The sequence below is a fragment of the Vidua chalybeata genome, chromosome 2 (genome assembly GCF_026979565.1).
Source record: "Vidua chalybeata isolate OUT-0048 chromosome 2, bVidCha1 merged haplotype, whole genome shotgun sequence".
In the NCBI taxonomy this organism is placed as follows: Eukaryota; Metazoa; Chordata; class Aves; order Passeriformes; family Viduidae; genus Vidua; species Vidua chalybeata.
The window spans coordinates 76,577,524-76,600,809 of record NC_071531.1 but is presented as its reverse complement, the minus strand read 5'-3'; the positions used below and the strand labels follow the sequence as shown (position 1 = coordinate 76,600,809).

Sequence of the window (23,286 nt, the reverse complement as noted above, 5' to 3'; positions counted from 1 at the left end):
AACCAAAGGAAGAAAGATTTAATCTCTGTGTGTGTGCATGTGTGTATCTATGAAAGTCCACAGCAATGGGGAGAGGAGAATTTCTCAAACTAGGATGTGCCTCAAAGTGTTTTCAGCTCTTGAAAACACAAGGACTGGGGAGGAGAACATTAGTTCAAGAGATAAGATTGGAAAGTGAGAAGGATCAAATCAAAACCACCTTCAGTTTATCTCTGGTGATCATGGAGAGAAGAGATGCTTGTATAAAAGACAGAAATGGTATTACTAAGCATAGAGGGGAAAAAAAAAAAACCCAGCAGAAAATCATCTCTATGGCTTTTCATTTTCCAAGACAGAGCAAATATATGTTGTCTTCCCATTGCAAAAGAGCAATTGAAAGGTATTATACCCATTTTAATAGCTTATAGTAGTAATTCCTTGATTCTGAACATATAACATTTAAGAAAAAACAAATATAGTGAATCTAAGAACGGGGAGAACACACTTTTTCATTATGATTAATATCCTGCTGTTGCTTGCTTATCGTTCACATTGAGTGAATGGACAAAGGTACTCAACCTTGTGGACAGAGGTACTCAGCCTTGAAATCAGTATGCAAATGTAGCCTTAATTAGATGGTTGGAAGGTCCAGTTTGCCTGAGACCTTTTTCTTTCCTGATTAAACTTTCCTATAAAGTCAAGGGATAGTACTAGTAGTGTCATGTATTTATGCTCCATAAATAAATTTTGCCTCTGTTTTTTGACCAGAAAGCAAATAGAGGAACCCAAAGCATAGAGGTTGGGTGTCTCCACCAGCTTACTTTTTAATGGTTATAATGTCTTATTTCTGTGAAACAAAGGAAGGTAATCCTTATTGGTACATGCTGCCCACAGAATATCTGAAGTCCCTGTCTGCTGCTCCTGATTAGCTCTCTTCACAGAAGGAATTCCATAAGGAATGATGCTAAAAGCCATGGGGTAGGTACTGGGGCAGGGGGACAATACTTTACAGTGTCACCAGACTACTTGAAAGAAAAAATGTATCATCTGCATGTCTGCAGGGGACAGGTGGGATTTAACTGTGTCTGGTTTGTGTGCACTTCATGTTTATCATAAATCCTAAGGCTTCCCTTCATCACTGAGCTCTGCTAACCCCAGAGACACTTACCTATGTTTAAGGGCCTCATTGTAGCTCTTTTTCTCATCTTTCTTTCCGAGCTCTGGCTCTTGGCTGTCAAATCCAAACACATGGGGACAACACCCATAATTTATTTCTTTTCTCTTCTCTCTCTCGTTGTATGTTAAAAAATGAGGGTTATGGAAAGAACTTGAGAAGGAGGGGAAAAGGAATATGTTCCTTCAGTAAAATCCATGGTGAAAATGAAATCACACATACATGTGTGATTCATTCAGGCATATTTTTGCTCTGTCTGGATCCTCCTGTTTTCTCATTTAGAGGCAGAAAAAATGATTCCTTACAATTCTCAGTACTTTTCAAACAGTAAGACTTTAAATATTGCTTTTCGTCGTTAGCTAGTGTATCTTCTATAAGACTTGTTGTTTGACTAATTTTGGTAAAATGAAAAAACAACTCAGAATGTCCTTTTTTTAGAAACAAGAATAGTTTTTTCAAACTTCATTCCATGCTCTTATCTTGTGTTTTTGCACAACAGAGGAGAGAATGCACAGAGTTTTACCCACCACTTTTTAAAAAAACAACAAATAATAATAAGATAATGAAATAATTAACAAAGCAAAATACTAACAACAAAATAATAATAATATGGATATAGATTTTTTAAGATAAATTAAAAATCGATAATAAAATACAAAAGTGTAAGTTAACTTTTACCCATTGACTTTAGACTTTGAGCAACCTACTAGTCTGATTCTGTCTTCCGCAGAGCATCTTCTCTGCAGCACAGTGGTGTAAAATAAATTACTTGCCTAAAGAATTTGTGGTCATCAGAGAAAAATCACCATGTGAATGTGTCATATCGTGAGACAGGAGAATAATCATGAATAGCTAAAATAGCAAAAATAAATTAGTTGGAAAAAATAGTACCTTGGGCATCTAGACCAGCAAAAATATAGCTCCAACGACTTGGTGCATCTTTCATCTTGAGTGATGGAAATTTATAAAGACTCAATGAAACATAAAACACTCGCTCCATAGCTTCTTTTGTTTGGAGAACAATGACTTTTGTGTGCAATTAAAGGCAGAGGCCTGGAAATTTTATACTGTGTTTTCATGGGCATGGAGCTTTCTGTCTTTAGTATACATCCCTCTGTTCAATTAATTGTTCTTTAAAAATATTGTAAAAGTGCCTTTTTCATTTTTGCTTTTAAGTAGTCACTAAAAATTGCTAATATTACTTCCCTTCTAATCACATGTATTACAAGGCAAAGCCTGAAACAAGGTTGAAACATGATATAAAATGTGCTAATTTGATAATAAACAACAATGCACAGTATGTCTTCTGTGCATTTTTCTCATATAATTACTCTTGGTCCCTTGGAATATCAAGTGCCAAATGAAGCAGCTGAGTTAATTTTAATTTTTCTCCCTCTTTTTCTTGTGGCATTTTTCTTTTGATAGTCTCAGAAATTTTAGCTATGGCTGGTTTTGATTCTGTAACAGCAAATGTTTCCTAGTGTCAGGTGTGGATCAGAACAGCAGTAGTGGCTGCATGCACTGTCCAGCCCATCACAAGAAATTTTGGGCCCTGGAGCTTTCAGTGGTGTTTGAGCAAATCATGTAGACTATGTACCCCAGGAGGCAACACTTCCACTTTATTCAGCTTCACAAGTATAAGATGAAGGTGGCTGTCAAATGGGGTACTGCAATTCAGTGTCTCCAGCAAATCACCCCTGTACATCTCAGAAGCAGAGAATACTCTGTCCTGCTTTTCCTGTCACTATCTAGCTTCCGGCAATCTGTCAGCACTATCCACATTTGGGCAAAATTTGGAGTCTGTAGAATAGCTAAAACTCTACAGTAACCAGCTGCACTGAAGTGTAAGTGGAGGCAATCACAGGAAACATTTTTCTCCACTGCGTTTAAGACTCTATGCTCTTTTCCAGGTTACTTGGATCCCTAGAAATGACTAGCACAGAAGAGTCTCCAAAAAGTACATGGCCTCAAGGCTCTATCTTGTGGAGAGATATTGAAATAAAAGGTGTCAAAAATATAGTGGATATAAGCCTTAGTGTGGCAAGTTCTTCACAGGGCATTTTCTGTCTTAGTAGGAGAGCTACTTGGGCATTGTACAAATATCACCTGATACGTCCAGTCTCTGACCACTTGTCCCTGAGTACCCAGTGGCAATTACTTCTACCATTACTTTTGGAGTATGACTTTAAATTCAGTGGAAAAGCATGTCCCTTAGACCAGACTCTTCATCACATGATTCTGCAAAGCCACATATATAAAGTCTTATGGACTGGTGGTAGGAATGTGAATGCCACACTATTTCCCTGTGGTCCCATGTGCTCATAATACATTATTGGGAGTTTGTCAGTGAATGTGTGGGAATTTTTTAGCATGTATAACAGGCACCCTTATTTTCTCTGGAAAAATACTTGATTTCATGTAAGACTACACAAAATTTAGAATTACTTGGAAAGGCAATAAGTTTTTAATTTTTTGAATTACAGAAGTATGACACTGAAATTCTTAATCCAAGAATATGTCTCAAAATCATTATCAGGGCATTGCAGATCTTGGAAAGATCAAATCAGCTGCACAGAGCTTAGGCAGGTGAACTTATGGATGTTTTATTCAAGCCCGTCAATGAGTTCCTTTAAAAGTTCACTAGCTCTCTCTGTGAGGGCAGTCTTTCTAATACATGCATTGTAACTGACAAATGGCAAATAAAAGAAGGGCCAAGATAGAAAAGAATTTGTGGTGAGGTCCAAGGAGCTGGCAGCAAAGAGTGGGAAGTACCATCTTTTGTTCCCAATTGCACTTCTTAGTTGTGTAGCAGAGCAACTGTAATGGAAAAGTCTTGCAAAACAGGCTCAGCATCAAATTTAAGGATTGAGTTTCCATTCCAAGGAATGAAACTTCAGGACATCCCTAAACCAACGAACACACATAACAGTCAATGCAAAGAAAGTATCATAGCAATGTTATTTTGTGAAGTTGCTACCATTTGGTGATATATGTGAGCTATATTTTCTTTCTAAATGTCAAACATACTACAATTTGTTAAAATTTTGGCCTCAGCAGAATCAGACCAAAGCTCCCTTTACCCTCAGGAATGCCTACAAATGTTTCCCGAGAAGCAGCAAAATTTGATGAGGAGTCAAGTGCAAACACTGAAAAAGCAATCAGACTATGCCCCAGTGCAAAGTGAATGACAATTTTTGTCTGTTATCAAAAAAAATCTACACTTCTAGTAACTGTGGCATCTGCTAAAGCAAATGCTGGCCAAACTTTGTTATAACCCATCCAAATATTTCAACTTCTTATTCTGGTTCATCTATCAGCTTATCCTCTTATCCACTTCACATAAAATGAAGACTAATGATAGACCTGAAGACACAAGAGCCAACGTGCATCAATGTAGTATATATATGATCTTGATGATAAGAAGGATGACAACAAAAAGGTTTCATCTGCATAAGCTATTCCCATTAAAACAGATGTGTAAAGTATGCTAACTTGAGTAAAAACCAAATATGAACCAAAATTATTGGTTAGAAAATTATTGGGTAGAAAGGAAAGCACTGAGTGATATTCTGCAAAGTCTATCCCTCCATGGTTATTCAAAAGGTAGAAGGAAAGGGAAAACATGGTCTGACCTAGCCCACTTTTCACCTTACATTTTATTCTTTACCCCAGAAAGAAGACATTCACAGAGTATAATTCTGACTATAATCTGACATCCTTCCCCATAGCTCATTTCTTTTTTGCATCTTTTCCAAAGTTTCATTTTAAATGCCAAATAATTTAGCCTGTGTCTAGATTGCCCTATATTTCAATAACAACAGCCTTTCACTCTGCTTTTTGGCTTTTATGTCTCCCAGACTGCTTTATCTAAAATGTTTCTGCTGAAACTTTTCTATAATAAGAGGATCATGTAGGTTGGAAGGGACCTCAGAAGGTCTCCAGCCCATGCTCCTGCTCACAGCTGTGTCAACATTGAAGTGAAAATAGATTATTTAGGGACTCTTCCAGCTGGGCCTTCAAAATCTCAAAGGATGGAGATCCCACAATTTATTTGGGCATAAATATCTCATACTGGATTTTTTTTCCCTTAAATCCAGATGGATCCTTCCCTGTCATGCATCACAACTTGGCTCTGTCTTCTTACAAAACTTACTCAGAAGTGCTGTAAGGCAGCTATGAAATCCCTGCTGAGTATCTGGGCTGAACAAACCCAGCTCTCTCAGCCTTTCCTTGTACACCATGTGTTCCAACCTCCTCCAACCTCCTGATCACCTTGGTGGCCTATGTTGGACTCCCTGAAGTTTGTCAACAGCCTTCTTTTGTTTGGGGGCCAGCTGGATGCAGTATTCCAGATGTAGCTGGAACGCCAAGAAATAGGAAAAAAGTACTTCTCCTGAAATATTCATTTTCCCCTTATTTCAAATACCTTTTTGCTCCCCCTGGCTTCAAATCTGGTTGGGTTCTGTTGGTTTTTTGGGTTTTGGTTGTTTGGTTGTTTTTTTGATTTTTTTTTTTTTAGAAAACTGCTCCTCAAACAATGTAGTAGATATTTGCCCTACAATGCATGAATGCTGCAATTTACTTTATTTGCTTTTTACATTAATTTTCTCCGATTTCTCTTACCATTATTTTTCTTCCCTTTGGATTTTGCATTTTCGTCCACTTTTTGTCAGAGATTTTCTTCTGGGTTTGGGTGTATTAGTATTAGTGTTATGATGTTTCCAGGGCTTTCCTGTATCAACCTTTATACCTCTAACATAGCCAGCTTTGGAGTAGTTACAGGAACTGTTCAGCATGAACAATCCTCTGCCTTTCAACAATCTTGTTTATTTCTGAGTATTTACCCTCTAAGTTTAGGTATCCTCAGCATTCTCCAACAAGCAGCATCCAATTCATAACATTCTTAATATGCTGAGAATATAAACTTATATTTTCCTCTTCAGATCCCTGGATCTCAAATAGTACCTTATGGAAGGAGTATCATGTGTTGCTGGCTATGGAAAATGTCAAGTTTCTTGATGAAAGCAGGAGGCTGTTCAGTTAAGAGAGAATTCCAGCTTTCTACACAGCAGTAGGCTTGGGGACTGCAGTTCCTAAGCAGACATGGGGGTTTGAAGTACTATGATTTCTCCCCACCAAAACACTGTCAAAGCGGGCAGGAAAGTAATTAGGCCTAGCATGCTTTAATTACTTGTCCCATTTTTTAATTTTTTTAAACTTCAGGGGTGCTGGCAACCAGTGCAATAAAAGGAAGTGTCTTTTTTCAGCAACAGATCTTCTTCCATGTGTCCCCACATGGTAAACAGATGAGGAGGTAACCAAATACTTGCTGGGATACTGCTCATTATTTTGTTCTTAGCTAAATTGAACACATACTATATTTCCAAAGTTAAAATTAATGTGATTGTGAATGGCCTCAGGGTCAGAAGAATATCCCAGTAAACAACAAGATTCTTGTATCTATTATCATCTTTAGAGATACATTTTTAGAATTGCAGCTTCCTAGTGAATGAGACATCTGCAGATAAGAGATGCATTTGGTGGTAAAACTGAGTTTTGACCTCTCTATTCCATGATTTGTTTGATCTTAGCACAACAGGAGTGAGTGGGAACACATTGGGTAACAAAATCGCAAAACACAGTGCTGAGTTTTGATATATGTCTTCCAAACTTTACTTTTGTATGTCAGCTTTGAGAGAAGAAGGCTGAAGACCTTTGCAGTGGCTACTTTTTGGTCATGAAATCGAGGTCAATGTCTATTATTATAACACTGAATCTAAGATTGTTAATTTCCTATGGGTTTAATGAAGGACAGAGCCCAGAAGAAGTCTGTTTACCCATTCATTATTCTATCACCATATGTTCTCACATTCCCTGTCTCTTTCTTTCCCATTTGGAAAACAACGATAAAAACCTTGCCAGTTATTGAGATCTGCAGCTGAAAATCTCTGAATATTGGTTTGATTTTGCCTATCACATTCTGCTGCCAAGGGAATGATCTAAGAAGAGAGGCAGCACCTTTGCATATGCTCTCAACATGTTTTGCTTGAAAGGATTCCCAGTTACTGGTAGATCATCCCTCTGCCATTTTGTCTCATCTTCCACCATCTTGTCTCACAAAAGGCAATATTAGGAAGAAGCACACTGGAGGAAAGAAATGTAGACAGAGAAAGCAAAAAGGTTAATTAACAAGTTAGAAAAGTGACTGGATGTTTTTGTTGCCTTTTCTCTTTCAAAGTAGGGCACCTGTTGAGCTGTGAAGCTTAACAAGGAGCAAGCAGGGGAAAGAAACAACAGCTCTGCTCCTTTGTACTGGTTCTTTCAGTATTCTGCTTGAAATTCGAGTGGCTGCTGGAAAGAAGCACTTCACTCTGTTCCTCCCTATTTCTTTGTGCCCCTGTTTGTCATCATCAGGGGAAGGGAGAATAAAGACTGAAAGAAAGGATGAAGAGCAATTGGAGATCACAGGGATGAAAGCCTCAGACTCCACCTGCAAGACCAGATTGTGAACACTGGTTTCATCTTCCTCACCAGTTTGGGGTAACAAAACACATATTCAGAGATGGAGTATGGTTATGTGCCTGCAAACCTGTAAGTTTCTGGTATTTCCTAGCTTAAAAACTGGTTCTTCCTCTTCCTTCTGCAGTTTCAACATCTTTGCTTCTAGGTAACCAAAATAGCTGCCAACATGCCTGCATTTTACTTTTTCTGAAAAAAAATTGTCCGTGAAGAATTTCCTGCTATATCTTTAAGAAAGGACCTTGGCAGGGATTAGAAAAAAAATAAGAGAAATAAATTTGAAGAATGGTGAAGACGTTCTGGAAAAAAAGTTTTATAAAGCCTTTTTTTGATAGCAAGGGCAATAAACACCTTGAGACTCAGGCACATGTGGGAACAGGGGCTGTGCTTTCCTATCTCCCAAGCCTTTTTCCTTTCCACCTGTTCAGCTTCTCACACACACATTTTCAATTTTTCCTATGACTGAAGAAGGATAACAAACAGCTGAATTTTCAGGATCTGAACACAGTGCTTGTTCCTTGCAGAAGCCATAGAAATTCTTTTTCACCTCCATTATATCTTATTAGGGAAAGAGACTCAGTCATTACCAATATTAATGCCACACAAAAGCCTCTGGGAACCTGTGAAGTAAAGAAATACAAGATACCCCCCAAAAGCAGGTCAATGCCAGCACAAATTATGTTTTTTGTAGAGGCTTCAGGAAGAAAGAAGGATCCTCCTAACACACGAACTATATTAATTTCATTCCTCTTCTGTAATTACACTCTGTTTTTACAGGCTGTCCCAAGCCTTTCAAAGAGACAGGTTAGATAATGGTTCAGACTGTTACAAAATTGTCTGTTTTCTTTGCAAACTGTTTCACCCACCTGTTTTTCCAAAGTTTTAGCTCTACTATGAGTTATTGACAAATCATCAAACTCAACTCAAATTCTTCTGTAAACTTGGAGAGTGTGTGTAGTAAATTACTTTTGTTTTCAAGCTGTCCTACTCATGAAGCAGCTGATCATCCTTTATTCTCTGATTCATAGATATCTATTGGGAAGATTGTGTTATGTGCTGCATTTAAAACCATAGAATCATTTGGGTTGGAAAAGATCTCTAAGATCATCCAGTCCGACATTGACCTAACACTAAACGTGTCATCCCACCACTAAATCTAAGCACCGCATCTACATGTCTTTTAAACCTCTCCAAGGCTGGTGAATCAACTACTTCCCTGGGCAGCCTGTGCCAGTATATTAGTATTCAGCTCTGCTCCATTAAAAAACAAACAAACAAACAAACAAACAAACCCCAACAAAACAGTTTAGCCCCACTCTTTGTAAACACTATGTGCCAGATTCCTGTTGGAATGCAGTCCGTAGTAGAGAGGGACTGTATAGTGAAGGCCCTTGGACTGAGTGTTTTAAAGACAGAACTATTAGAATCAAGGGGCCTCTTGTCTCTCCCCACCAGTTTTACATCAAAAAAATATGAAATTTCATTGATTTTGGTGAAATTGTTCATGGTTTATTGTCAATTAATTTTTGAAAAGGATGAATCCAGTAATTTCTCATTCTGCACAAGGGTAGAGGCTTCAACAAAGCCTCTAGTCCTGAATAGTAAAATAAGGTATAGATAGGTACTGATGGATGGATAATATATAGGCAGATACCATTATGCTTCCTTATAACTAATAAAAGCCTGATATTTCTGGTAAAATATGCAAATGGCCATTTCCCTCTGAGAAAACTTAGTTAAGAGAAATGATCCCTCTTAGCTCTTTAGTCAGATCATCTAGTAGCCCCTGAATTTCTTGTGATAAGGACATGATTCAGACAGACACACCTGCCTGTGCTTTTCAGCAGTAATTTCAGCAGAATTACTAAGTAGTTCAACTGCTTTGCTGGCTGGAGCAAGATAAATCAAACCATCAGGTGAAGGATTCTGCTAAATCTAAAGGTTCAGGATTGCATAAGGTATTGCTGCAGCTCAGTTTCAGTTTGAAACTGGATGGAGCCTTGCATTTAGTGGAGTTAATTTCTAGTTTTCTTTGGTGTTAACACGAGGACAGAAAATCTTGCTGACTGTGTCCCATGTAGCCCAGTCTTAAACCATAGACAAAAGTGGCAATAAAAGATGTTTAGTGGGATGGTGTGAGTGAAGCAACTATAATAGTCTCAAGCTTGCTGATATTGGTATATGGCCTAGATTGTATGTTATACTGAATCCAAAAATATAAGAGCACTCCTTAAGCCTTGAAAAAGGCTTAAAACTTTCAAGTGATGAAAGTATTATTTCTACTTTAAAGATGATGCCTATAGACTAATTGATTTGTCCAGCAGAGAGGAATACAACCCAGGTGACCACCTCCATATTCCTGTACTATAAGGAGTCTACATACGTTGCAATTACATGAGATTATATGCAAAATAGACCCTTCACAATGTTCTTCAGCTATGTTAGCTTCTTTATGCTGCCATGCCAAACTGTTGGGGTTCCTTATTTCACGTTCACTAAAAGAAGCAAAAAAAAAAAAAAAAAAAAAAAAAAAAAAGAAAAAAGCACTGGCACAGCTTAAATATTCAAAAGAAAAAAAAGAAATCATGAGTTTCTGTCATATGGAAACAAAAAACTAATGATACGGTGAAAGGCTACATTTCCATAGCTCTTATTTGCATCTACATATTTCCCATTTGAAAGTCAATGGGAGCTGTGTGGCTTAGTGCTATGTGACTCCGAGAAACCACAAAGGCAGCCTGCCTCCTCCTTGGCAGCCACAGCTCTGTCCTCCTGCTGAGGAATCACCTATGTGATTTGCATCTGATTTCCTTGCTAACCTGCAAGAAAACTGGAGCCAAACAGGAGGAGATGCACCAACAGGACTTGAATATTTAGCAGCATGACAAGGAGGAGTAACTGATTCCCATTTTGGGCATGCTGGTGTAGCTCCTTTTTTGCACAGTCAGGAGGGAAATTGAGTTAAGCTAATATATTTGTCAGCTGTTGGCTTCTCCAGAGACTTTTAACCCTGTAAATATCCTAGAATCATCACAAAAGATTTAGGTTGGAAAAAAGCTCTAAGACCATCAAGTCCAACCATTAACTCAACACTGCCAAGTCCACCACTAAACCATATCCTAAAATGCCACATCCACCCATCTTTTAAAAATCTCCAGAGGTGGTAACTCCACCGCTTCTCTGGGCAGTCTGTTCCAGCGCTTGACAACTCTTTTGAAAAAGAAATATTTTCTAATAATTATGATCTAATTCTGAGGAGCTTCAGGTCAACCCTTAACATATGGAAACCTATTTTTCCATCTATATCAGGCTGACCAAAAGTATATCTTGATAGTGGGGTGATATTCTCTAATCCTAGATAATTAAGTAATAACATGGCTGCTTGGATGCTTTTTTAGTGTGTATAGCTGGCTTGGTGCCACCGGAGTCCCTTCATCTTTGTAAGGCATGAACAAGAAGATGACCAAATATTCAATGTATCTAAAAAAAAACTAATGTCAGAATTTGCTTCCACTCTCTGCAATATAATTTCAAGTAATGTCAAGCTGGTTCTTTGAAGGTGGATGCTCAACTTGTTTATTTTTTTATTCCTTAAAGGAAAATTAGTTTCTAACTGTGCATGTTTTGTCCTGATTTCTTTAGTACCATTTGATTAAGAAAAAAAGCAAAAGTGTTTAAAGCTTATTTCAGTTCTTTCGAACTGTACAGCAAGGGAGAAATACATTAAATCCCTGCTGTTGCAGGGAAGTCTAACCAGTCACAGGCTTTCCCAATCACTTGAGTTCTCTGCCAAGGAACAGACTCTAGTTTTATAGTCTATCTGGTTGCACTAGGAAAAAATAGAAAAATAAGAATTACCAAGATTTGAGCAATGCACAGATAAGAAGCAAAAGAATCTGGGTTTAGGCTTCTTTTTTTAAAGAATAAAGTTCATGTAATCTCACTGTCTTTGCATGAGTAATGTGGCACTCAGGGGCATGGTTTACTGGTGGACTTGGCAGTGTGGGGTTAATTGTTGAACTTCATGATCTTTTGATCATAATTGTTGAACTTCATAAATCTTTTCCAACCTAAATGACTCCATGATTCTCTTTCTCTTTTTGTCAATGCCCCTGCTACCCCTTCTCAGCCAAATAACAGTCCCAAAGGTTGTTGGGTTCTGCAGTGAAGGTGACCCTCTGAACATTCTAAGCCAGGGGGGCTCAGGAAGGGCTCCCCACTTGCAAAAGAGAAGTGTGGAATCTCAGGAGAGAGCTGAAAGTGCAACTCTAGCTGGAGTCTGCTTGTTTCTAGACACACCAGTAACTAATTACAGGACACAGCCCCATGGAAAAATATGTGTCTATAAATTTCTATTAAAATCAGCTTTCCTGGTCTTAATGCTGTAGTGGACCTTGCAGCAGGATACACAGAAGCCATCGGGTTTGTTAAGGCTGTGGTTTTAATTTCTGTGAAACACAATCATCTTATTACTTCCTAGGGTGTTCTGAGTGATGAGAAATTAATTTTTGGTAAATGTTTTGCAATCCCAAGAGTTATAATTAATAATGGAGGGCCCCCTGACACAGAAAACTCTTCTGCCATTCTCAATCCATTTGCTAATTCAGCACCATTACAATTTCAAAATCAAAATGCCTGTATAAAATAACTTGAGTGACAATCAGGATTGCTATGGACCTTCAGGTTAGCAATTAACGAACTATTAGCAATGTGGATTTAGTCCTTTAAGTTGTTTGTGGTTAGTGTTTGCTTTGTTTGGGATTTTTTCTATAATTTAATTTAGCAGATGTAAAACCAACAACTGTTTAGCCATGAAAAAGTGAATTTGAGGCTCCTGCTTGAAAATGTAACATAGTGGCTTCAGGTCTTACTGACTGATTAAGCTCAGCTGCTGGAGGAGGCTGGATTATCATGTCACAGGGCTGCCTCTTCTAAGGCTCTTTGTAGGGCCACAAAAGATTAAAAGAAAGCTGAGGAGAGGGCAATTTCACTGCTTTTAAACCACTCTGCTTTTTTCATTATTCAAGTGGCTGTGTTGTCCGTGAAATTTTCAAGTAGTGATTTCCTGGGAAAAAAAAAAATAATTCCTTCTAGCTTTTCTATCTTACAGAAGCATTTTAACCTGCTATCCTTATTTCCCTTGATTTTAAAGCATAAATACATGCTTCCTTGCTTCTTTGGGACTGAAATGCACTTTACTCTGAAATACTCCTTTAGTACATTTACAAGTGATCAGATTTACCCTTAATGCTTCTACTGCTAAAAGGGTCCCTGTCCATGGCAGGGAGGTTGGAAAGAGATGATCTTTAAAATCCTTTCCAACCTGAACCATGCTGTGATTCTGATTTTATTAATTTTATTTTATCATTGAAGCTTGCTGCTGGTGAACAAGGGATGTTAAACAATCAAGAAAGGTTGCCTTGAGGAGCAGGGGACCTGTCTTCTGGGCCAAGGAGAGAGTCTTCAGAGCAGCAAGGACAATATAAATTGCAGCCTTGGGATCTGGGTTGACATAGGTTGGTGGCCTTTATGGCAAGAAATTCATTATTAATTTAATTACTCATGTCAATGAAGGTCCTGTGCTACACTCAGACCCTGCCATGGGGCAGGAGATTATCCAGCATCAGTGAGAATGATGTTGGGGTTGGTTCCCTTTTGCGCACATGGGGTTCTGTAAGATTTATCATTGTATGAACTCCGCTCACATAAGGGTTTGGCAGCAAAGGGAGGGCTTTGCCTTTTGCTGGTGTGTTCTGAGCACCCGAGAATTCATCTTTCTGATTACTGCACCATCAAAATGTCCTTCTGAGGCTCTAGGGAGAAGGTGCACAGTGAACTACAGGCATGTCTCCCTCTCACATTCCCTTTGAGCTCTGACAGCTCATTTCACTTCTCCCTGAACTGGCAGCAGGCAGTGAGAAGAGGCTGACTTCCCCCATCACCTTTTTCTTTGATAAATTCCTTTCAGCCTTGAAAGACATCACCTTTGGGTGAAATGACCAGTAAAAGCATGGAATTATATTTCCATTCTCAGTCTTCATTAGAGTTCAGCAGCTCATCTGTGCATTTAATGAAATTGAATCTAAGCCTAAAATTTATAAGCAAAAAGGAATTGTTGGAGGGAAAGCTAGAGGAACACCATTTATTCAGAAATCCATTACTTCTATAGACTTTATATAAAGAAAAGGCAAAGGTGGTTGGCTTCTGTGTGGATTTGAGTTCCATGGAGGTGGAGATGCTTGTGGACTTCAGAGGGGAGGCTCCCCATGAACCCTGATGCCTCCACATCCTCTCTGTAGAGGGAAAACTGGGAGAGCAGAAATCATGAGCACAGCTGGGCACTGCAAACGCATAGCATTTCCAAAGTGGGAGATCTCTCATCCTGCTCAAAGTAAGCATTAATGCACACAGATTACTGCCAAAATCTCAAGAGAAAATGGTGAGATAATGGAAAAGCACAGCCTGAGGTCTGTAAGGACTGGAGACTTTCAGAAAGCTTCAGTTATGCTGTTAGGCCCACTTCAGAAATAATGCATAGGCACATGATTAAATGTGTGCTGGAATCCCATGGATATCTTTAAGACCTTAAAGTTGCCCCAATATCAAGAGATTTCCTTTGAAATCAGGATGACCATTTCTTTCTTGCCAAATCAGGACTCAGGCACTCTCTTGTATGCAAGTCTGAAGCATCAAGGGCAAATGCCCCCATTTGCATTTTCCTATTGGAAGCCAGACATTTAAGGGAGAATATTTACTAAGGAAAACCGAAATAATAAATAGTACTTCACAGACTTGCCTTGATTTGTGTAACTCACGCATTTTCTAGTTTTGTATATCTCAGGAAACACGTGGTGGTGCTTATACCCCTCCCATCCTCAGGCTGCAGGTCTAATGAGGGAGGTTTTACTTATATCCCCCACTTTTCATGACATATACAACCTGACATAGTAGAAACTATAACTTTGTCTATGGTAATGCTTTATTTAACATTTGATTATGGGAAGCATTTTTTAAATTCTGAATATTCATATCTTTGCACTGATAACCACAGAGTGTTATCATCAATCTCTTTAGACAGTCCAGGAACTATGTATTTGAGGAGTAGCAATATTTACCTTAGGAATATATGTCTTCAACCCATGATCTCAACATAGGTTCTCTCAAGCTCATGAGATGGCTTCCAGACTATGAAATGAATAGGGAAAATATTGCAGATGCTTATTGTTTAATTTCATATTTTAATTTTTATTTATTTATACAACAGATTATGTATATAACATACTATATGTGGTATACTGCATGTTATATATTATGTTTTGAACATGCATGCAGGTAGGCCATTATTCCAGCCGTTTTTGAAGGAGCACAGTCAACTAAAATTACACTGCAAGAAAAAATTTTTAAAACCTAATTGTAAAAATGACAATTTAAGCATTTACTTTCTTTGGTATTGAGTGAATTTGGAAAAAAAAAATTAATTAAGTAAAAAAGCAATTGAAGAACCTTTTTTTTGTGCTTCACAGTCAACTTATTTTTCAGATTTCCAGAAGTGAGAAACCTGGCTTTCTTATATTCCAGGCAAGGGCTGCTTAAATAACATCTGTGTATGTCTTCATGGGAACTTTTGTTCTTTCTCTATTTGAATAATTTATTAATATTACTAAATATGTCAATAAAGGTTTATTGAAACTGAAACTTTCCATTTAGCACTCCTTTGGAGCAGGGTAGAACTACACAGAACAGATCGTGTCTAACACGTCTCTTTTATTTCCCATTTTACAGGGTGCCATGTTACAGGAAATTGGAATGAAATTTTGTTATGTGTAATTTCTTTCAGTGTAGGCATGTTGTAAGATACAAGCAGAAATATGTTCTTTGCTATCTTATTCCCCAGATCTTGTTTACAAGATGGAAACAAAATAATTAGGTGATGAGTCTATCCGTAATCTTTGAAGGGAGAAAATAGAAAAGGTATAAAACCTCTCAGCAATTCTGTGGTTTGGAAAAAAAACCAACAATAATCACACACAAACAACACTAAAGCTAAATTCCTTTTAAATCTTTAAAGACATCCTGAGCAACATTTCAGACTACAGCGAGAAATGCTGCAGACCAAATCTTCATTGGGCTCGTCTTCATAAAAGTTGAGATTGAATACAATTCCCTGAGAAGCTCTGGAGACAAGGGCAAAGCAATTCAACAGCAGCATATACATTCTTAGAAGCTTTTTACAGCCCTGGCCATTCTGATCTCTGCAATGGTCTTGCTGTTTTTTAGGATAGAAGAAGTTTGTTTTTAACTTTTTTCCTACCTCACATAGTTGTTTACATGACATGTTGTTTTCCTCTGTTCTGAATCATCTTGTTCAAAAGGATTTCCTTTGCCCTGCAGAAACTGGGGGGCTGTGAAGGAAAAAAAGCCTTGACAAAACCAAGTGCAGCCACTTTCAGGTCAGTTTACCTGGGTACTGTTAGCTCACACTGTGCAGATGGGTCCACACAATTCTTTTGAGTACACAGAAATACTTGCTGCTATTATTTCTCCCAGAGTTTTTCCAGCTCAGATTCCAACCAATGCCAGTCTCCAAGACAAACTCCTTTGTGCATGGACCATGGAAGACTGTTCTCAACAGTGTCCTGTTCTCAACACTTTGTGACCTAATAGAGAAAAATGGCACAGGGGTTAAATAACCTGGCAGAGGCTCTACTGGACATCAGTGGCAGAGCACGAAATAAATCCTGCAGCTCAAGGCAGAGGCTGCTCAGCACCTTTCCTGCTACATCTGGTGATGGTCACTGTAAGGGTGATTATAATGTTCATTGAACTAGCCCAGCTCTTCCTAAAACTTCCAGCTACACATTGTGGCCTGAGACTTGCCATAACCCCTCTGCCTTGCTTGACTCATCTTTACTACTTAGGGATAAACACCTAAGAGTAGGTGCAAGCGCCTGGAGGCAGGAACCTGCTGTTTTGTGTGGTTAGACTTGAAAGTAGCCTGCATACTTTGGGGTGCTGTAGCTGAGGCTTTGAGAGATGCCTGTGGCAATTAGTCATCCAGATGCCATTGAAAGTCAATGAGAACTGGGTGAAATTCTGAGAATGGGTGAGCAGCCAAATGCTACCATATGGTCATAAGCTTTTCCTCAGTCTAGCACAGTGATCAGTATAAAATGGCAGGGAAGTGAGGCTTCAGACTGTGAATAGCAATTGAGATAAGCATAATAAGTACAAAAGCAAGAGCCTTGCTGCCTTGCTCTAACTGACTTAGCAGATATTTTGACATTAGCAGGCTAATTCATTCCTGAAAGTTGTGAGTTAACCATATACTGGAGCACAGGAATTTCCTGCATTATTTTTTTCCTTGCTTTTGTGGCAGTAAAAAGACCATGGTGGCCATATAAGAATAGGGATTGCACTTCATCTTCTCTCTTCTTGGGATCAAGAAACAAATCGAAGCAGAACTAGTTTGTCTCAGTCTCTCCTTTTCTCCTTGGATGCATAATTTGCCTCCCATTCAGGTGATCCTAGCATTAATTGTATTATACACACAAAAGCACGGAAGATGAAAGCATATGAAATGTTCAAGGCCAGGTTGAATGGGACAATCTGATCTAGTGGATGGCATTCGTACCACCAGCAGGGGGGCTGGAACTGGATGATCTTTAAATACCTTCCAACCCAAGCCTTTTTATGATTCTATAGGGGAAAAGAAAAAAGGTAACTTGTGCAATTTCCATGCCTGTAAAACAATTCTTCCTGCCCTGTTTATTTACAGAGCACTTTGGAAAAACCTGGATGGGTCTCCTTGCACATATGTCCCACAGCAGGGGAGGGATGCTTCAGTACTCCATCAACACCTTGGTTTTTATCTTGCACTGCTCCTGTGAGGAGTCGCATCATGCCTTGTAAAAGTGACACTGCTGGAATTGTGTTGTGCAAGAACAAGAGAAAACAGAAACACAACCCCAAGCTTTAACTGCACATGTCTGACAGCATCTTATTAAACTCAGAGCAGTCATCAGAAGAGTGAGAGCAAGCACAGGGATGAAAAAAAAAAGGTTGTTTCTCACAGCATGAAGGAAAAATGTTTTCTACTAAGTGAAAGAAAGCAAGGCAGGAAAAACAATTCCTGGGTTGGGAAAGGTTCTTTTTTATGCAACTCCAGTTTGGGATGTCAATTATTAATGTGGTCTCTACAATTTAAATCTCCATCAAGCTCATCAGCCCAAATATTTGCACATGCTAATTTGTTCAACTGAGGCCCCTTTATCGGCCATATTCCTGTGAATCATGTTTTCTGTTGGCTCATTCTTTGGGACAGCTTGCCTCCTTTTGGATTTGTTATTAAAGGATAATATTGACTTAGTTTCCTTTACACCGAGCAACAACCTTTTCTCCTAAAGCCTGCCGTGGCTTGTGTCTGGTTGTGCTTGGTTGTGTGCATGTGTGTGTGTCTGTATGTAAGACAAGCTGCTCTTAAAGACTCATTTCCTGCTGCTCTTAATGACAGGAATAATTAACATCATTTTCCCAGGAATATTCAAAGTCCTGTGTCCCACTGGCATGTCCTGTCTGCCAAGATTTCAGGCTAGATTGCATACAGTCTCAGTCTGTATGAGCTTTAGGACCTCATTTTGCTTGTATTTTGTCTTCCTCATACCAGGTTCTGCTGGATGCCAGTGAGGGTAACAGGACCCTCAGTACTAAACCTCACTGCACCACAGGCCCTCAGCAGGGTAAACACCATGAACCCTCATGAATCCAGCAAGCCTTTGCCTGCAAGAGTCTACTTCTGTATCTACCTGTTCCCAGAAGCCACATGTCTGGGGACTGCTTTGCCTACCTCTCCTTGATTGCACTCAGCTTTCATCCTGAAAAATCCCTCACTGGCTGCCACAATTGCTGCTGGCTGCTCACTGCCCTTTCACAGATCCAGTGCTAACTGTTGCTGCTTTGAATTGTACAAGGCAGCTGTACAAGGGCAGTGCCACAAGAACTGAGCAGCAGGAACTTTCCCTGCCCTTCTCCCATCATCTGCATACCCAGGGTTGGGCAGTCAGGGAAGGTCATGTCTTAGCTGAGGAGCAGCCTTGTCTGCTGCTGCTGCTTGTGCTGAGCAGCACCCACCCTCCCAGACCTTGAAGGCTGTAAATCTGAAGACTGATGAGTAATGACTTTTCTGAGGGCTTTTTTTTTTTCCATTTTTACCCTTGTACTGGTGCACTTAGCACTTGCGTGCTCTCTCTCTCACTGAGATTTCTTTGTGTGGTGGTGGAAAGCATTGTAGAGGAAAGATTGAGCATTGCCTCTCCCTCTGGATCTGTGATGATGGATGGCAAGCTTTCCCTCTGTATAAAATGCAGGCATACACAGCATACTCCTCTCTATTAGTCCCTGTTGTTGCTGCCTCATGCTTGGTAATGGGACCAGTAGAACCCAGATAGGGGCAAATAGGGATGCTGAGAGCTTAAGGGATTATAAGAAAATTCCTATTTACCTGTATTTCAAATTTCTCCACTTGCTTTACCAATGACTTTAGATAATGAAATCTTTGTTTTGAATTTCTGTGATCTGTTTTCATGTTTAATACTTTTTAAAATTTCATTTCCACTACTTTGAGCCAAATTAATTTCAATTTTTTTTCTTATTATTTCTCCTGCTTACATATGGGAAAATGAAGTGAAACTCTCATCTAGACAATAGTATGTGGAACTCTTTTTCTTTCATGTAGGTATGAAGACGTAGGATTTTTTTTTTCCATTTTTTTCCCCATAATCTTCTTCTGGAACATTATGAAAATAACTTAGTTGTTTTAGAGAGTAGTCTCAGCATTCACATAACCCCACAGAGGACTTCAGTTGTCTATTAGGCTCACCCCTCCCTTCACACCCTCCATTCTTCTCCTGGGGAAACCAGTTGTGTTGTTCATTAACTTAAGAGACAATTCAAAGGAATTGCATAACTTTATTTACTTATCAAAGCAATGTGATGAAGTTCCCATGCTCTTCTGTAAAGCAGAAATCCTGAAATTAAGTTGCTTGGCCTGTGTAAGAGTGAATTTCATTAAGGAAAACAGCACAGAAGTTCCTTAATAACAGTTCCTTAATAATCAGACCTATCCACTTCAGCTAAAACCCACAAATTCAGACCGAGATCTCAGAGAGATCAAATTTACATCCTTTCCTGAGATACTGCAATATGCTTCCCATTTTGTAGAGATCATCCTCATTCTTCAGCTCTTTTTCCCCTACTTCCAGACTCCAACAGGAAACCAGCCCACAGAACAAGAGTACAATTGCTGTGCTTCATTGGATGCAGAAAATAAATAATGTTTCTCCTGCACCCATTACTTATCCTTGCTGTGTGTTTTTAGCCTACCTCCTATAAAAAGAAGAAGCTAATTTATAATCATGCTGTTTGTCAGAAGTGTTTGTTCACATCTGTCTGTCGGCAAGTTTTATAAATCAATTAGCCCCAGACAGACACACTCTGTAGCTTTCTGTGTTCCCACAGATGTCACTTTCTCATCAACAGAAAAAAAGAGTAGCCTTCTCCGGCTCCTAATTTGGGTACATGTGAAAAACAATTAAGTATGTCATCTGCACATGAGTATCAGAAGTGTTCCAGTTACCTGGCAACCAACCAAAAAAACTGTGCTGGAAAGCCAAACACCCGAGTACAATATTGTGGCCATTTGCATACATGTGCACATGTAAGCCTGTAAAGATATATGTGGAGTTATTTTAGTATTAAAGAGTACGGACTCGGGGATTTTCTTAAAATAACTGAGTTAGTTTATTACCATTTCTGCAAATGTGAATTTAGGAATAAGGTAGAGGAAAATAAAGCTATGTCTGAGATGGGGAGGGATTTTGGGAAGGCACAGTGGTATTCTACAGTCAGGGGGATTTATGGGAAGCATTGAAGAGGCAGGTAAAGTTTACAAGCACTGCACAAGACATAATTGCACTCAGCTGGTGCTTTATCAGCCTACTAACTCCCCTAGTTTGCTTGAAGACTCATAGCAATATATTCTGTTATTGCAATATATTCTGTTATCGTCTCAAATCCACATAGAAAAAAAAACCAAAAACTTGTAGATTATTGTGAAAGGGACCGACAAAGATCACTGAGTCCAGCTCCTGCCCTTCACAGGACATCCCCAAAATGCAAACCATGTGCCTGAGAGTATTTTCCAAATACTTCTTGAACTCTGGAATACCACACTTGGTGCTGTGACAGCTATCCTGGGGAGCCTGTTCCAGTGCCCAGCTACTCACTGGGTGAAGAAACTTTTCCTGACATCTAACTCAAACTCACCCCAAAACACCTTTGTGAGGATTGATCTCTTTCGTTGCAAAGCGCTTGCTATTAAAAAATTAGGCTGGTTAGTGCTTCAGCTTCATCTTCTGCTGGACACAATCGAACAGCAGTGAACAGTGCACTGACAGAGTCTCCATCCATGCTAAGCCTACGGGTAGGGTGATTGGATTAAAACACTGTTTTTCTTGAATGTGAACAAGTGTGGGATTTGAGAGAATGGCAAAGAGTGGGATATGTGATGAAGAGGAGGAGGTAGAGAAAGTGAGATATAGCTGAGAGGAGGTGTGGAGAGGTGTGGCAGAGGGGGAGGAAGAGGGACACAGGGACATGAAGAGAGGAGAGGCTAGCTACCAGTAGGTGTGTAGCTTCATCTTCTGCAACTCTTGCACCCAGACAAGGTTAAAGAGGAGGAAATGGAAACAACAGGGGTGAGAACAGGAAGAGATCACCAGCCCAGGCAGTAAAACCAGGCTGTGAACTTTAGGCAACTACAGCACACTGTGTGATCAAACAAAACAGATGTAGTGGACATTCCTATGCAATCTTTTCTCTGTTTTTGTAAGCCTTCTTTTCCCTCACCTTCACTTTACTTTCTTTCCTATAGAACAGTGGAGGGGTTAATCTTTAATACCTTCCAGTAATAAAACTGTTTTAATTAGCATTAGTTTGGAATAACAAGACTACAAGTAATTAAGTTACACTGGGATCTAGTTGGAATGAAATTGATACCAGGGGATAGCATAAACATAAATCAGCATTTAAATAAACTGAAATCAGATTGCTGTAATTAGAAGAAAAATCCATTGGCACTAAGAAATAAAAGTAACACATACAGATTTAATAAACATAGTGAAGGAGAGTGAGGAGCCTGGAAAAATGTAAATTGTTCCTTCCCACATACCCGCTGTCAAAAAAATAGAAAAGAAGATAAGAGATCACTGTTTGGTTAGTATTAAGGAAATACCATTACATTGGCATGGGAGAGAAGTTAGAGAAGATTATGAGTGTCTGTACAGAATGCCATTAACATTAACCTGATGTATTGCAAGTGAATTCTAGTTATAAAAGTAATTACTGGCTACCAAACCCATCTGGAATCTGCAATCAAACGACAAGAGAGGAATGAGTTGAGGAGCAAGTGATTACTTCTCCAAAGTTAAGACTGGCATGTGCAGTCGGGAGCCAGCAGCAGGCTCATGCATTTTTTTCACGCGACGGAAAGAGCAAGCTAGCATATGCCTACCAACTTCTCCTGGGCTTTTTAGGCTGCTTACCACCATAGGACATGACATTTTTGTATGATTAAAAATGATTCATTACCCTTTTGAATTAAGGGAATCATATATCTTCTTTAAATGTTATGGCAATTAAGATAGATTAAATGCCCTTTTTAAAAAAAGTATTTATTTGTTTTGCAAAACAATAATCTCCTTTCAGACAAGATAAAGGATTTGGAGGAATTTATGTAGGAAGGAAGGTTAAAAGAATGCTGTGTGAAGTGATTCCAGTTCTGTTGGGACCTCTCAGATAAGAAAACCCTACCTGAGCTGGGAGCAATTCACCAAGGGTGCTTGGGCAGATCAGCAGTAACAGTCGCAACATAGTAAGCTTTGCTTTATACTCTGGATTTCAGCTCTTTTTCAGACAGGTCTTACCTCTGACAGCAGGGTCACCCAAGATGAAGTTGTAAAGGCCAGTGTGGATCAATGCAGAGAGGGAATAGAAGCACAATATTATTTATGCACTATGCAACAGAAAGTCTCAGGCAAGATTTATATAGACAGAACAAAAGATGTGGCTGTGCTTAGAGCTCTGCTGACTAATGTGAAAGTTTGCTCAAGGCTGAACTTTCTCTCTGGGGTATTTTTAGTCTGTGCAGGCTTATTTAGGCCTGCACATATGGAAACTCAACCCACCATACGCATTTCAGACTTTCTGGTCATACCTGGTGGATATGAAAACAGGTTGAAAGAGTTAAGCTTGTTCAGTCTGAAGAAGAGAAGGTTCTGAGAAGACCTGGATTATCATGCAGTACCTAAAGGGGCTGCGAGACAGCTGAAGAGGGACTTCTGAACAAGGGCATGAAGTGGCAGGGAAAGACTTCAAACTGACAGAGGGCAGGCTGACATTTGATATTAGGAAAAAAATCTTTCCTGTGAGGGTGGTGAGGCACTGGCACAGGTTGGCCAAAGAAGTTGTTACTGCCCCATCCCTGGAAGTGTTCAAGGCTAGGAAGGTATCCCTCCCCACTGGCCAGGAGGCTGGAGCTATATAGTCTCTAAGACCCCTTC

At 39.3% G+C, this 23,286-nt stretch overlaps 1 long non-coding RNA gene across 1 annotated transcript; it reads right to left on the bottom strand.

The window, feature by feature from the left end:
* Window positions 1-13,800: 13,800 nt before the first annotated feature.
* On the bottom strand, window positions 13,801-16,254 carry LOC128784693 (uncharacterized). The gene is made up of 4 exons (XR_008429581.1): window positions 16,152-16,254; window positions 15,984-16,074; window positions 14,788-14,857; window positions 13,801-13,979 (listed from the first exon to the last, which is right to left on the bottom strand). It is a non-coding gene; the product is annotated as an uncharacterized LOC128784693 (long non-coding RNA).
* Between the last annotated feature and the right edge of the window lie 7,032 nt (window positions 16,255-23,286).